This window comes from Diadema setosum, chromosome 22 (genome assembly GCF_964275005.1).
Source record: "Diadema setosum chromosome 22, eeDiaSeto1, whole genome shotgun sequence".
Lineage (NCBI taxonomy): Eukaryota > Metazoa > Echinodermata > Echinoidea > Diadematoida > Diadematidae > Diadema > Diadema setosum.
The window spans coordinates 5,995,865-6,010,585 of record NC_092706.1 but is presented as its reverse complement, the minus strand read 5'-3'; the positions used below and the strand labels follow the sequence as shown (position 1 = coordinate 6,010,585).

Genomic DNA, 14,721 nt, shown 5'->3' with positions numbered 1-14,721 from the left:
ACTTTTATACACTGTCATTTTCTGGGCTATGTGCCTGTTCTATTTTTATTCGTCTATTCTATATCAATTCCATTTTGTCTTATAGTTTTCTTTCTGTTCTACACTGTACTTGCATCTTCTTTTTTTGGTTACATTTCCAAACGCTGATATTTAGAAAAGAGCAACTGCCAGCAACTACTGCTTTGTGAAAAGGGTTGATAATTCTCACCTAGATTCTGCATTACCACTTCATATATTATCATCACTATTGCTGACATACATGTAACATTATAATTACAATCCTTTAAATGATTTTTGCAATTATACAATTTATGTTTTTCCTTCCTCTTGACATGCATGCCCACATTTCTTTCAACAAGCAATCAAAGATCATTGTTTCTGTTGTATGTTCTTGTCTTTGCGTAATTATTTTTTTGATTTATAATCTCAATGTTTTTGGTAGTAGTCTTATTGTTGCCAAAGTTTTGTTTCCTGTGCACAATCAGGGTCTTTTCAGTAGGTCTCTCCACACTTTGCACATTTTGTTCATTGCACACTGTTTTTTCCACTTCTATCACTTCAGTATTCATCACAATTTATTATCATCATAAGGTTTCACTATTGTTGTATATTATGTTCATTTCACTTCATCATATTTACTCCATTCTCTATAACATCATGAAATATATATGATGAAAGATGAAAATATATTTCATTTGATTTCAGTATTGTGAAAAAAACCTTGAATAAACATCCAATGCTACCAGTAAAAACAAGATCATAGAAACTGTATTCAAATAGCTTCATAGTAACTGTAGTAGAGGGGAATAACTTCGACGGTGAGTTCATTAAAACATATGCTATGTACATGATCAATCAATGTATCACTTTCTGTTGTAGCATCATCTACATGTTGTTGATATCCATAAGAACACATCAATGTATGCCAAGCGAATCACTTGAACCTTGTCTGGGATTTCCATTAAAAACACCAATAACTATACATTTTGTACTTATTTGGGGCAATTCAACAACTAATTTCCTTAATTTCTCACAATTTGGGGGGATCATATATAGGAAGTCTATATATCACTGAATTGCCACTATTTGTCTCATAATGTTGCTGTTTTCTGTAGTACTAGTAGTCATACTTTTGTAGAAGTCTTGTTTCATATTAACAAGCATAATCTTTCCAGTGGATCCCTCAATACTTTGCATGTTTTACACATTGCATTTTTTAAATCATGCAAACACCTCAGTATTGATTATATTGTATCACTTCTACTATAAAGTTGTTTTTTTTTACTTGTTGTACACTCTCTTCTATTCACACTTTTCTATTTACCTCCTGTATTACAAAAGGAAATATGATGACAAATGAAATTAAATATTAATTGATTTGAGTATACACCACATTACTTTGCATAAACTCACAACAGCACTCATCAAAACTGTATTCTAATAGCCTCATGGTAACTGTAGTAAAGTGGAATAACTTCAACATGAAGTGAATCTATACCTATGCTATATACATGATCAATCAATGTATCACCTTCTGTTGTAGCATGAAGTACATGTTGTTGATATCCGTAAGAACACATCAATTTATGCACACATGAATCACTTGAACCTTGTCTGAGATTTTCATTGAAGTCCCCAATAAGTATGCATTTTGTGCTTCTTTGCTGCAATTCAATGAGCAGTCTCTTCAGTTTCTCACAAAATTGTTTCTTGTCATATTTAGGAGGTCTATATATCACTGAAATGAGACATGAAGGACAAGTTACTGCAAATGTAATATATTCTAGATTATTGACATGTAAATCCAGCCTACTAATACATTTTATTTTACTGTACACTGCAACTCCACCATGTGCTTGATTTTTCAGTGCAGAAAATAAGGGACTTTCATCGGAATAAGATTTTGACCGAGGTTGGTTGTACATTTTAAACTGATCTAAATTAACATCAAAAATGTCATCATTAAGCCAAGTTTCAGTTAAACAAATAATATCAGAATTTCGAAATAGAAAGTTTGATTGGATATCTTTGAAATGTGCTTTAAGACCTTGAATGTTATGTAACATTATACTCAGAGTCGCAATGGAGACATCATTATCAATGCTCTTTTCATCAACAAATGTTGCCATGTTTTCTAAACTTTCTTTAACAGTTGGATTGCAATACATAACTTTTGGATCAAAATCTTCAATAGTTAGTCCACGTAATGATGTAACACGGCTCAGGGCTACATATGCTTGTCCGGGCAAAAATATATTTTTCAGAGAAACAACAGCTTTTCCCATAGTCATGCCTTGTACTTTATGTATTGTGCATGCGTATGCTAATTTCAAGGGAAATTGTTTCCTAGCATATTTTTTCCCAATTGATTCCTGTTGCATTTCTATTGACTGAGTTCCTACTTTTTCATTGTCAAATTTCACCAGCACACTGGTAGGTCTTGCATTTTCATTTACTCTTACTATGTCACTTACAGTGCCAATGCAGCCATTTGATAAACCTTTGGTCACATTCACATTTTTGATAAGCATCACTCTAGAATTTTCAGCAATCCAAAGATATGCTGGCAAAGAAGCTTTAGTACATCTCCGTGGCTTGTCACATGCTTTGTTTTTACCCTTATCACCAAGTTCAAAATCTTCTGCATCAATACAGATGATATTTGTGCATTTCTTGTGAAGCATTATTTTATTCCAGTCATTTACTTGTTTGTTTGAAGAATATATATGCAATGCATCCTCACATTGTTCTCCAGTTTGGCATGATTGAAGAACTGCTATATCATCACTTGATAATTCATCTTTCTTTTCTTTTATCCTTAATTTGTTCAAAAGAACAGCAAAGCCTGCATCACCCTTTTGTCTCATTATTTCATCCAAGTTAATCATAGAGAAGTTGTCCGTCCATAAAGAACTTTGCAATGTATCTTTATACAAAGGAGTACCTTTTACTGGGGGTAACTGATAAAAATCTCCAACTGCAATAACTGAAACCTTTCCAAATGGAGCATCATCACGTGTCTGCTTTATTTGCCTTAAACGTCCATGTATATACCACAATAGCTTCTGATCAACCATGGATATTTCATCAATTATTAGTATCTGTAATTGACACAGCTGATTACGTAAATGACTTATCTTTTCTTCTCCAAGGGGTTGATACGGTAGTGAAGCAGAAATGGGTATGGACAGAGCATTATGAATAGTACTACCACCAATATTGTAGGCTGCAATTCCAGTTGGAGCTACTTTCATAATCGAAATATCATCTGGATTATGCATCATTCTGCTAAGAATTCTTGTCCCTTCATTACATATGCATTTCACTAAATGACTCTTTCCTGTTCCAGCACCACCTGTCACAAATATCTGAAATGGTGTAGGTTCTTTTCCATTAACTCTGTCAAGACACCACTGTCGTATTTTGTAGAACACTTTTTGCTGCTTGCTGTTTAAAGTTCTTAACAAGACATTACTGTCTTCTCTCGAAATGCTACATGATCGAAATTCTATGCCGTATGACTCTTTCTCCTGAGATTTAGACTCAAGATCTGGGATTCTAAACTCATTGTCACCATCTTCAACTTCTACATGGATTTTAGCTGTTTCGTGTCTTTCAATTTCTGTTTCTGGACAGAGTAATCCCCATGCATCTTCCTGAGGACCAAATTTCTCAAGATATTCTTGTGCCTGATCAATTGTATCAGCATTTTTTTCATACTGCCTGAGATTTTCATTCACAATACTTTTGACACTTTCCAGATTCTTATTAAACAATCGTACAGATCCACTTTGATAAAATTCCTGATATGTCAAAAATTGGTCAGGTTTTAACTGTTTATCAGTACGAAATGGCAAATAAAGTTGCAATATACTCTGATAATATTTTTCCGGGGATACAGTCGGTGAAAAACGAGGGTATCTCACTACAGCATCATTGGTTCTTGTTCTCTTTTGTATATAGCCCAGCTGATCTCTCAATTTAAACACATTTTGTTTCTGTTTCTTACCGTTCATATCAGATTGACTGAGTAGTCTATACTTTGAACAAAATGTGGCTAAACACATATTTTCAAATTCTAAACCATCAGGTCGGGCTTTATATTTATCAATTCTGTTTGGCATCCATGGACTCCTATCATCATCGTCTCGTCTGCTCTGAATAACACTCAATGGTAAACTCATTCTCACAGGGTTTGGTCCAACAGGTATAAACTCTACTTTCCTTGAGCACTCTTTCAATCTCAGGCTACAAACACGATACACACTTTCTTGTGCTGAAACTTCACGGTTTTGCATATACACATGTCCTATTTCTTTCATACTTTTTCGAGCATCTTCATTGCCCTCTTTCATTTCACTTTCTGCATTTTTCAAGAGCAAACCCATCTCTCTTTCCGCTTTTGACATGTATGACACAACATAAACAATGCAGGCATACTCATTTGTTATATACTGCAAATCCATATTGGCATTCCAAGCTCTGAGTAAGAATGGATTATATTGATTCACCCACATATCTTTTGGATCTCTTCTCATGACGATATCTTCTTTTGTAGCTACAGCATTATAGGCATCTTCAAATTCCTTTTGACACATCCCAAGAGCTTCAAAGAGCTGCCTTGCATTATCATATTTGCCTTCCACACATGATGAATTCTTTACTGCAGACAAAGTATCCTGAGCTTCATCTGTAACTTCTGGATTATCATCAGGCTTCACAACAAATGTTTTCTCAGAAGGTGGTCTTGGAAAATTAAATCTACAGGCAGTTCCCTTTTTCTTGCATGATTTTGAATGTTTCTTTGAGTGAAGCTGAACATTCTTCACTATTTCATACAGTACTTCATCTTCATCCTCACATGGAATGTTGCATGAGATGTACTTATCAACAAATTCTGTGACATTTTCATCTTTGTCAATACCCAAGTTAGGTGCGTTTTCAACCCAGAATAAACAGTGTGTGTGTGGAGATCCTCTCTGTTGGAATTCAATTCTGTAGAAGTAGTCAATTATTTTGCCAATAGGTTCTGCCTCAGAAAGAATCACTTTGTTCAAAAATGCATGAAAGCGTTTATCAAACATACGAGCTACTGTCACTGGATTTGACTTTAATAATTTGCACTTATCTGTCCAATCCAGATCATTTGCTTTTCTTCTATCACCTTGTTGATTTAGCAATGTGTTAATAACTTCAGGCCATCTCATTTCAGCTGATGAAAATGATGCAAACCATGTGGGCTTTCCAAGTTGTCTAACCATTGCTAAAACATCTTTCTGTGTACATTGCCAGTATGGAGGTGTACCTCTTATTTGTTTCAGAAATTTATACCCTTTATTCGAATCCAGAATCTCATGAAGTTTTCTTGCATCCTTTAGATCTGAACATCGCATCGATATTGAATTATCTATTTCCTCTGAGCTTTTTCTGACAGCTATAGAAACACTAGAAAGTATTTGTTGCAGTTCATAAACACACTGAGCATAGAAGATATATTCTGTATTTTTTGCAAATCTGTTGTCCACATGCATTAAACGATTATGTAAATAACGACCAAGTGTTACATCAATGTACCTGGTGTCATGAAATGTTGGCTGGCCTGTTGGAAACAGAGCAGGAAAACTTTTTGCCTCATTACTCTTATCCATCAACAGTGATACAGGACTATTCTTTTCACAAGGTGCACAGCATATAATATCATCAAAAAACTGATCAAGCACTTCTTGTCTCATATCAACCTTTTGCAAACATGTGTCCAACTGAATGCCTTGTAATCGTCCATCTTGATCATCCTCGATATCATCATCATCATCACCATTAGTTTTACTTGAATCCAATGGTTTATCACAAACTGCTTGACTATTTTTCTCTGATAAATCAGAACTCCATTCATTATCTATAGCAATATCAGAATACCACTTATTATTTTTCTTCAAATATTCCAATGCAGCTAGCACATTCTTTTTCTTGACAAACTGATATTCATAATGTCCTTTATAAGACAGTTTCCTCTTCAACTTTACGCGAATTAATTGATCATCAGTCTCTGGTCGAGGTAATATCTTTACAGTTTCATCTGTGCGTGAAGGTACACAAACTGTTGGGCCATGTACTCCATATTGTCCTCCTTTAGGCAAATTCAAAATTTTCATAAATGGAATGTTTAGGGCAATCAAATGTGTTTCCAACTGATTCAGATTTCGAAGTTCCGCAGGAATAGCATGTAATTCTAAATTATTTCTACTAGCTTCAGCAGGCATATTACCAGCTAATAATTTCCTGTGGCAAGTGTAACAAATCCATAAAAAATTTCTTGATGACTTAGCTATTTGGCAGTCAACATCACAGTCATCGCTGCATGTATGTAAATACTCCTCCTTTAAGCATTTCGAATCTTCATATTTTGATTCTGTGCACTTCAATACTTGATTCTTGAATAATAATTTCAAACATACGCAACATACATATTCAGGGCCATGTGAAACAATTTCCCTGAATTTTCTCAAAACATGATCACAATTTCTCATATTCATTTTCTCTCGCTTTTTTCGCTTCACATTTTTCATCGCAACCTGCTGTCTGTACAAAGAATTTGTCTTGTACTTAATGTTTGAAACTTTTCTCATAATTTTCTTAAGCCTCTCTCTGAATAAACCATTGTTTTGATATCTAGCTTTCCTCATTTTCTTAAGCCTTTCTCTGAATGAGGCATTGTTTTGATATTTGGCTTTCATCTTTGTTCTCATCCTTTTCTTGATTTTTTCTCTTAATAAAGCATTGCATTGATATCTAGATTTCATCTTTGTCCTCATTTTTTCCTTGATTTCCTCTCGAAATGAAGCATCGTTCTGATATTTAGCTTTCTTCTTTGTCCTCATCCTTTTCTTGATCTTTTCTCTTAATAAAGCATTGCGTTGATATCTAGCTTTCATCTTTGTGCTCATTGCTTTCTTGACATTTACTCTATAAGTAGGATCCAACAAGTACCTGTTTCTTTGTCTCTCCTTAATTTCTTTTCTCTTTTCTAACCTGTAAGGTTTATCTGTTTGATATTTTACTTTCTTTGCAGCTGCATTTTTAAGTTTGCGGGATAGATAAGGCTGATCATCTGATGAACATTCTATTTCTAACTGCCTTTGCTCATTTTTTTTCTTTTCTCTCTGTGCTCTCATTCGATCTCTATTTTTTTGCCTGGTAACATTAGCATTACTTTTTTTTCTTTGTTTTTTCCTTTTTGTAGTTTGCCTAATAGTTTTAATTTCTTCAGATTCTTCAGTATGCCTACTCATTTTAACAGCACTATCAGTGTCATCCTCTAATACTTCATCGTTCAATACATTGTTTTGACTATCATCGACTTGTTTTGCAACTTTCCTCTTTGTCGGGTGCTTTCTCTTTCTTGTCACAGCTGTTTCCATATCGGTAGTGTTTTGTGATCTTGACAAGCTTTGGGATGAACTTGATGTTTGGATCCTACTTGGACACACAGATTCTACAACATCGTAATGATTGCCATTTATGTGTTGCAAATAAATACCTCTTTGTGATGTAACAATTCCAAACTGAAGTTTGCTTGCACCAAATAATTTCCATTTTGAACAGTTTTCTTCATATATATAAATATCAGTATCTAGTAGATTTGATAAGGCCATTATTTCCAATTCTGTAGCCCATGTGCCATTGTTGAATACTCTTTCCTTTGCAATGTATTTTACAATATCTGTGTATCCTGATCTTAAAAGGCTTACATAATCGCCCTTGTTTTGCAAAATATGCATAACTGTTGCTTTTCGAACATCACGGTGTGAATCTTCCTTGCCACATGTGACATATGATATAGCTCTGTAAAAGCAATTTCCATCACCAGTAATTCTATAGACAGCCAAAGGTTGTGACAGGACAGTTATATTACCGTTTTCCACCATATCTTTCTGTATATCATTACTGCTACATTTGTCAATAGCCTTTATACCTAATTTGCAACGAAGCTTGTCTCCATCAGATTTACTCACAGGTGTATACATGAGATCAATCTTTTTTATTTCTCCCACTTGTTTCACCTCGGATGCATCAATGTCGACATTTACTCTCTGTTCACATGTGTTTTGAAATGGAATTTGTGTCTCTCGCAAGTTTGATACCATTGTTTGTTTGGACATCATTTTCTTCACCCTAACACTGCCTTTCTTCAATGTAAGGTTTTTAGTAATCTTAGATGATTCATCATGACTTTCCTTCTTACTTTCAACATTTGCATCTGAATTCACATGAAACACACTTAATTTTTCATCCAAAGTACTAGACTGAACAACAGTTACACTTTCAACTGCATCAAAATGATTGCTTCCAGTGAACAGAATATATATGCCTCTTTCAGTTGTTACTTTGTTGAAGTAGCCAGGTTTCCTTGCAGACAATATTTGCCAATTTTCTGTTCGATCATCATATATATATATATCACGATCTAGCATATGTGCCATTGAACTAATATCAATGTGGCCAGCCCATGTTCCTAAATCCATCAATTTCTCTTTAAGCACAAAATCCCTGACATTCTGATATTTCATTTTGTCTATCATATTTTTAAATAAATCACCCGTTTCCAGTAAATGTGCCACATTCGATTCCCTGAGCATGGAATGGTTTCCTTCTCTGCCAGTAACTACATGAGCAATACTTCTGTAAAAGCAGTTGCCATCACCCACAACTCTCTTGATATTTACAGGTTTCCTCATACACAAACTTTCATTTCTATCCTCCACTGATTCACTGGCTGTGCCACTGTAATTGACATTTAATCTATTGCACAAACACTGCTTGTCTACATATGTAATTGGTACAAATTTGAAATTTCTATCTCTTCTTTCTGTTGTCCTCTCAACTGAAACAAATTCAACTTCATTCTCACTTCCATAGACATCGCTGTTTACACATACCGGTACTCTGGTTTCCTTAACTATTTCATTTTGAGTCTTATGGCTATAATTCAGATTTCTTTCAACATGATCACAATGTTGCAAATTGTTGCTGTTTTGATCATTCATACTCCTACATGCAGCATTTAGTGTCTTTGATTTCTTGGAGCCACAAGTTGTCAACGCATTTTTCTTAGAATTATATTCTACTGCCAGACCAGTTAGTTCAAACTGAGTAGAACATAAATCACATGCCATTGATTTCGCCAAATTCAAACAGTGTACCTGTATACCTTGCCATGATGAAATGCTAAGCAAGACACTGCATCCATCTTGTACCAAGTACCCATCATGACTTCTGGAATGAGAATCAAATACATAATAACCACTGTGATATCTAATGATTGCAAATGTACTCTCAGCAAAATTCATAAGACATGCATCATATCTGCACAGCTCTTGTTCTAATGCTTGGCTCAATGACAAAGCACCAAAATTTGACAAATTGTTTTGATTACCATCCAACACTCCATATTTTGATTCAGCATAGGTTATTTGAAAGTTTTCATCCAGAATATGAAGTTCCTTGGGTAATTCATCTATCATTACAAGCTCTTCATTCAATGGTGAATCCTTCTTTATGTAATAATACAACTCATTCCCAAGAGTCAGAATCTGATCAAGATCACGAGGTCTCATTTCGATTCCATTCTTTGTTTGGGCGTAGAGAACTGCCACAAGGGAATTACATGCACATTGTTTGCCAGCAGTATAACCAAATCGTTGATCACCTTGATTAAAATTTCCATGTGCAATTGTTTTGGTTATAGGATATGACTGCCTTCTACCACACTCAAAACGCGAAAGAGAAACAGGCTTACTGACACGTTCTTCAGTCTCTGAATCACTTGCAGCTGGTTCATCATCTAACACATGTACTGACGATTCCTGTACATCATATGAATTATGGTGGTCAGCACTTTTTGCAAAATCATCATTCATTACTATGCAGTCAGATGGATTCGTAGTTTTTTCACATTCAGGCAGGAATATTGATTCATTACAAACTTGAGCATACTTGTTATGAGTAGCTGAAACAGGTCTGTCACATGGAGAGTGAACACTCACATCTGTACTAGAATTCACAGGGACCAATTCCTTCACTGATATTTGTCTGTCACTTTCAACATCTTTTCTTTTGACACTGTAACATGGGTTTAGTTTGTGCACATTGGGGATTCTGTCACATTTCACTTTGGACATAACATTCAAGCCTGTGTTGTCTCTACTTGTGGAATTACTGTCCTCATGGTCAGATGTTTCATTCTTACACAACTTTTCATTCTTTGCTACATGTTCTCCTTCACGAATGTCAGGTTTGACCTGTCCATTATTACGCACCTGTGAGTCAGCATTTTTCACCGGTAGCACACTTTGTCTGTTGATCTTCGTGAAACGACCTTTCTTTCTTGGTTGCCGTGCATTTCCACCTCCATAGAGCCTGTTCACATTCCAACCTTCTTTTTCAATATCTGTGGAACTGGAAGGGACAGAGGCACATGTAGTCTGATCACCATTCGGAACAAAACATTCATTAGTCATATTCGGAGTGCTTTTGGCCACATCAGCCCAACTTCTCTGTGTTTTTGCATAGATTTGCTCAGTGTATTTTGCCATAACATGGGGTGACTGAACACACTTTGAATATACATTCAATACAGATTCAGCATATACCTGCAGACTATCATTTCGTTGTGTGTCCAAGTTTGCATTCACATTTCGCTTCACGAGTTCACCACATTCTTTTTGCCTTGTTTCTACTTTTGATTTTTTGCCCTTGCTCGTCTTGGCTCTTTTCTGTTTTTCAAGATAGTAGACTTTCATTGCTTTGCCAATGTAGGTCACACCAGGTTGGAGAATCACACCATTTACTGATCTCACTGAGCTCTTGCTACTGGTCTTGGTCTTACGATTGTCAGTCATTGTTTTGGATGTTGTCACTTTTGCCTTTTCAATCATTTTTGTTTTTCTTGATTTTACAGTTGTCCAACCATCATCAACTGCAGTTTCTAATGGCTGAAATTGGCTCTTGGTCAAATTTGTCATGAATGTCGAATCTGATTCATCTCTGTCGCAATCTGCTCTTTTCTTCACACACACATTTGTCATTTCTAGAACTCCAAGCTTGTTTTTTCTTTTCACATACCTCTTTTTCAGTCTCTTGGTTGGTTTCTTTCTCTGGTTGCTCGTGCATGATGAAAGTGAAACATCAACACCAAAATCTTCATCACCAAGGTCTTCGAGAAGCTCATATCTGTTGAAATGATAGGGAATGCCAATTTTGTCAAAGATTCGATGGGCAATATTATTGCTTCCACATGCTGAACATATCCAAATCAACCTTGCATCACACATTCTAGCCTCATGAGAAATAGTTCCTGTACACATCACATGAAACTGCTTGCCACAATCCTCACATGGTACGCTGCTTTCATTTTCATTGATCACATTGCAACATGCATCACATTCACTGACCTCTACATTTCTCATCAAGTCACAACTATGGAGGATATCTAGGATATCACCAATAACAATCTTGAATTCACTTGCTTCCATTGTCAAACTACAGGGCTTTCAAATCTTTTAAAGTATATGGTACCTACATGTATATCAACCAACTGTTCAGTCAGCACAGTTATACTCCTTGGATCACTATACTTATATGAATCACATCTAATCCACTAGTACTGCGATTGATAACAAAATTGTCGAATTGAACAGCTTTGAAAGTTGTACTAATACATGCGCACAGTACTATATGTTTGTTTAATTCGTTTCCAACAGGTGGCACTCTTTGTCTGTATGTGCTTCAACTCCTACTTTATGGAAAAACTATGCCAATTTCCTTTTACGATATCTGCCAACAGAAATTTCAGCTTAGATTATCTGACGTTTAATTTGACCAAATTATGCCTTTATCTTGAGATTATGCTCTTTGCAATAAAAGTTTCAATATTACCAATTATGCTTTTGCCTTAACTGCACAATAACCAGTCTCCCTTATATGTTCTTCTCTTTGAAGATGAGGCTTTTTGCAACAAAAATTTCTATTTCACCGATTATCCTTGTCCTCACTGACAATTAAAGAAACTGTAGTGTTTCTGTTTTCAGATGACTCCTTTTGCAATAAAGGTATGCCTTTTACTAAACTAATTGTGCTTTTGTTCTCAAAGCCCAATAATTATAACCCTTGAAGGTGTGATATTAAAGTCTCTCCCTTCAGTGTTTACTATATAACTAGAATGCTTTTATCTGAAGATAGCACTCTTCAACTATTTTTTTTATCCTATTAACAATTAACTCAAATTCAAGACTCAAGATATCAAAATATATTTTTACATAAAATCTGGAGTATACTTCTCACCTCACCTCATAAATTGTTTCTCACACTTTTAACAATTCCTTCAAAATTTCAACTCCTAGCTATTAACTCTTGTCAACAGTAGTTGAATTATTTGCAGCAACTTTCAATGCAGAATATATCAAATATCAAATAATCCTTGAAGGTGCAAATATTGTCTACCCCAATTACGTTTACGACACTATAATGCTTTCGTCTTAAGACGGCACTCTAATAATCTTTCAGTGTATTCTGGACTCTTAAACACCTTTTCTCAAATTAACTGTTTCTATTTTCAAGTTTTCAGCAAACTTCTCGCCTTCTCTACGACAATTCTCTTCTTTAAAGAATGCACTCTTTCAAACACTCCTTAAAACTGTTATTCTGTTTAATTTTTACTCTTTTTACATCAACTCTCACTCTACCTCTCTTTGATTTTACTCTTTTTCTCTTTGCCTCTTTCTAACTCTTTCTGCCTCTGATTCTGAAACTTTCTGTCCTTCTGATATTGTCTTATTCTCATGCACTCAAAAGTTTTCTGTTCTCAGCTTTCTTCAAGTTCAAATTAAGGTTTTTCAGGTAAAGTTCAAGTTAAGGTATTTCAGGTAAAGTTCAGGTATTTCAGGTATATTTCAGATATTTCAGGGATGAGTTCGTGAATTCCAGGATGAATTTCCAGATGTAATCTCAGTGAATATTCAGTGAATATTCAAGGATGAAGGTGAAATGGTATGAGATGAAATGTAGGATGAAGATGATTCAACAAGTAACAAACACAAACACAAACGTACTTTCAACAAAGACCAACACAAATCTCATTCCAAGGCAACCAGTACCTGCAGAAAGAAAAGAAAGAAAAAAATTCAAATATTACAACAATACCTGTACAGTGAACTCTCATTAAAATTAGCACTGATGTCACGAAGTTCACTATAACAAAGTAATATTTTTGTGGTCCTAGATTGTAATTTTCGTTTCTATTGTATTATTTCTGTAACCCTGATATAACAGTGTTTCATTATAACAAGCACATTTTTCTGGTCCTGAGGACCTTGTGTTAAGGAGAGACCACTAATAATGTAAGGTACACACATTCTGAAAATGCATAGGCCACCTACTTGAGAGGAATATGACATGAGGCACAATTAAAACCCAAATTTTTTATACAAATCTTTGTAAAATTATTTTACTGTTCCTACAATCCAAACAATTCTTTTAACAAAGGAAAACTATCTTTTAAACTTATAATCTTGCTTAAAAACACATTTTTCACTGTGCATACATATGCAGGGAAACCCTATTGTTATAACACGGTCAGTAACTCGGTGAAATTAGCTCAAACTTCAAAGTCAAGCTTGTGATGTGTAATTGTGGGACTGCATATTGGAAAATAAATGACTTTTCTTCAATTACACTTCATGATTAAACAGGAATGATACTTCTGTATGACAAAACAAGGTCCAGGCTAAGTAACGTTATATTTCTTCCCCTGCATGCCCCCTTCAAAAAGAAGGTGAAATGAAAGGGGGACAGGAATCACCGCAATAAATAGCACTGTTACACTGTCAATTAAAATACTCCCTCTACTGGTCATGGTGTTAGCTACGCATTAAAGTAATGGCGTCCGCATCTCGCCCAGAAGCGAATCGCGGGAGTAAGCCCCATCGGTAAGCCCTCTTAGTCTTAGTCAACGTCAAGTCTTACGTCAAGGTTCTTTGGGACTTTAGCCTTCCTAGTAATTACATAGCAAATCATGTTATGGCTCACACCTTGCCCATTCATGAAACACGGTCTGACGTTAAAAATACCTTCCTGATACTCCTGACATTTGAACGCACGGTGTACGCACTACAACAGCTTAGCACACGTATCGAGGGCCTGAGCTGTGGTGGATACGATGGGCATGATGAGGCCAGACACTATTGAACACATAAGAGTGATAGTGATACTACTGATAGACTCTAACGTTTATAGTCACTAACGCTAACAGCACCACGACTACACACTTGAAATTTTATTCTAAAAACCCAAACATCTGTTTTAGGCATGCCTGCGTTTACAGACTAATACCCACCTGGGGCTCGAACTCCAAACTAATCAAACCGTCAGTCTCAAGCAAAGGTCTTCAGAAGTCGTATTTGCTTTGTGAGCCTGTGTGCTGTCGCTGTGATGTAGCATACATAGCAGATTGGCTGTGTCGGAGTCACGCCAATGCAATAACTCACGTAATAAGACATCATCTCCAACCCTGTTACGCGCGCGTGGCTGGTGGGTAAGGTACTCTTACCAAGTAATAAAGAGCATAGAAGCGCACGTGCGCTTCTATACTCTTTGGTACGTACGTGTCTTTGGTGCGTACACTCCACGCATGCATGCGCTGTGTGGATCATGGAGGGAGCACCGCGA

The 14,721-nt window shown here is 35.7% G+C and overlaps 1 long non-coding RNA gene across 1 annotated transcript; it reads right to left on the bottom strand.

The window, feature by feature from the left end:
* Positions 1-10,375: 10,375 nt before the first annotated feature.
* On the bottom strand, positions 10,376-14,449 carry LOC140245007 (uncharacterized). The gene is made up of 3 exons (XR_011902312.1): positions 14,390-14,449; positions 11,122-11,229; positions 10,376-10,455 (listed from the first exon to the last, which is right to left on the bottom strand). It is a non-coding gene; the product is annotated as an uncharacterized lncRNA (long non-coding RNA).
* Positions 14,450-14,721: the final 272 nt, after the last annotated feature.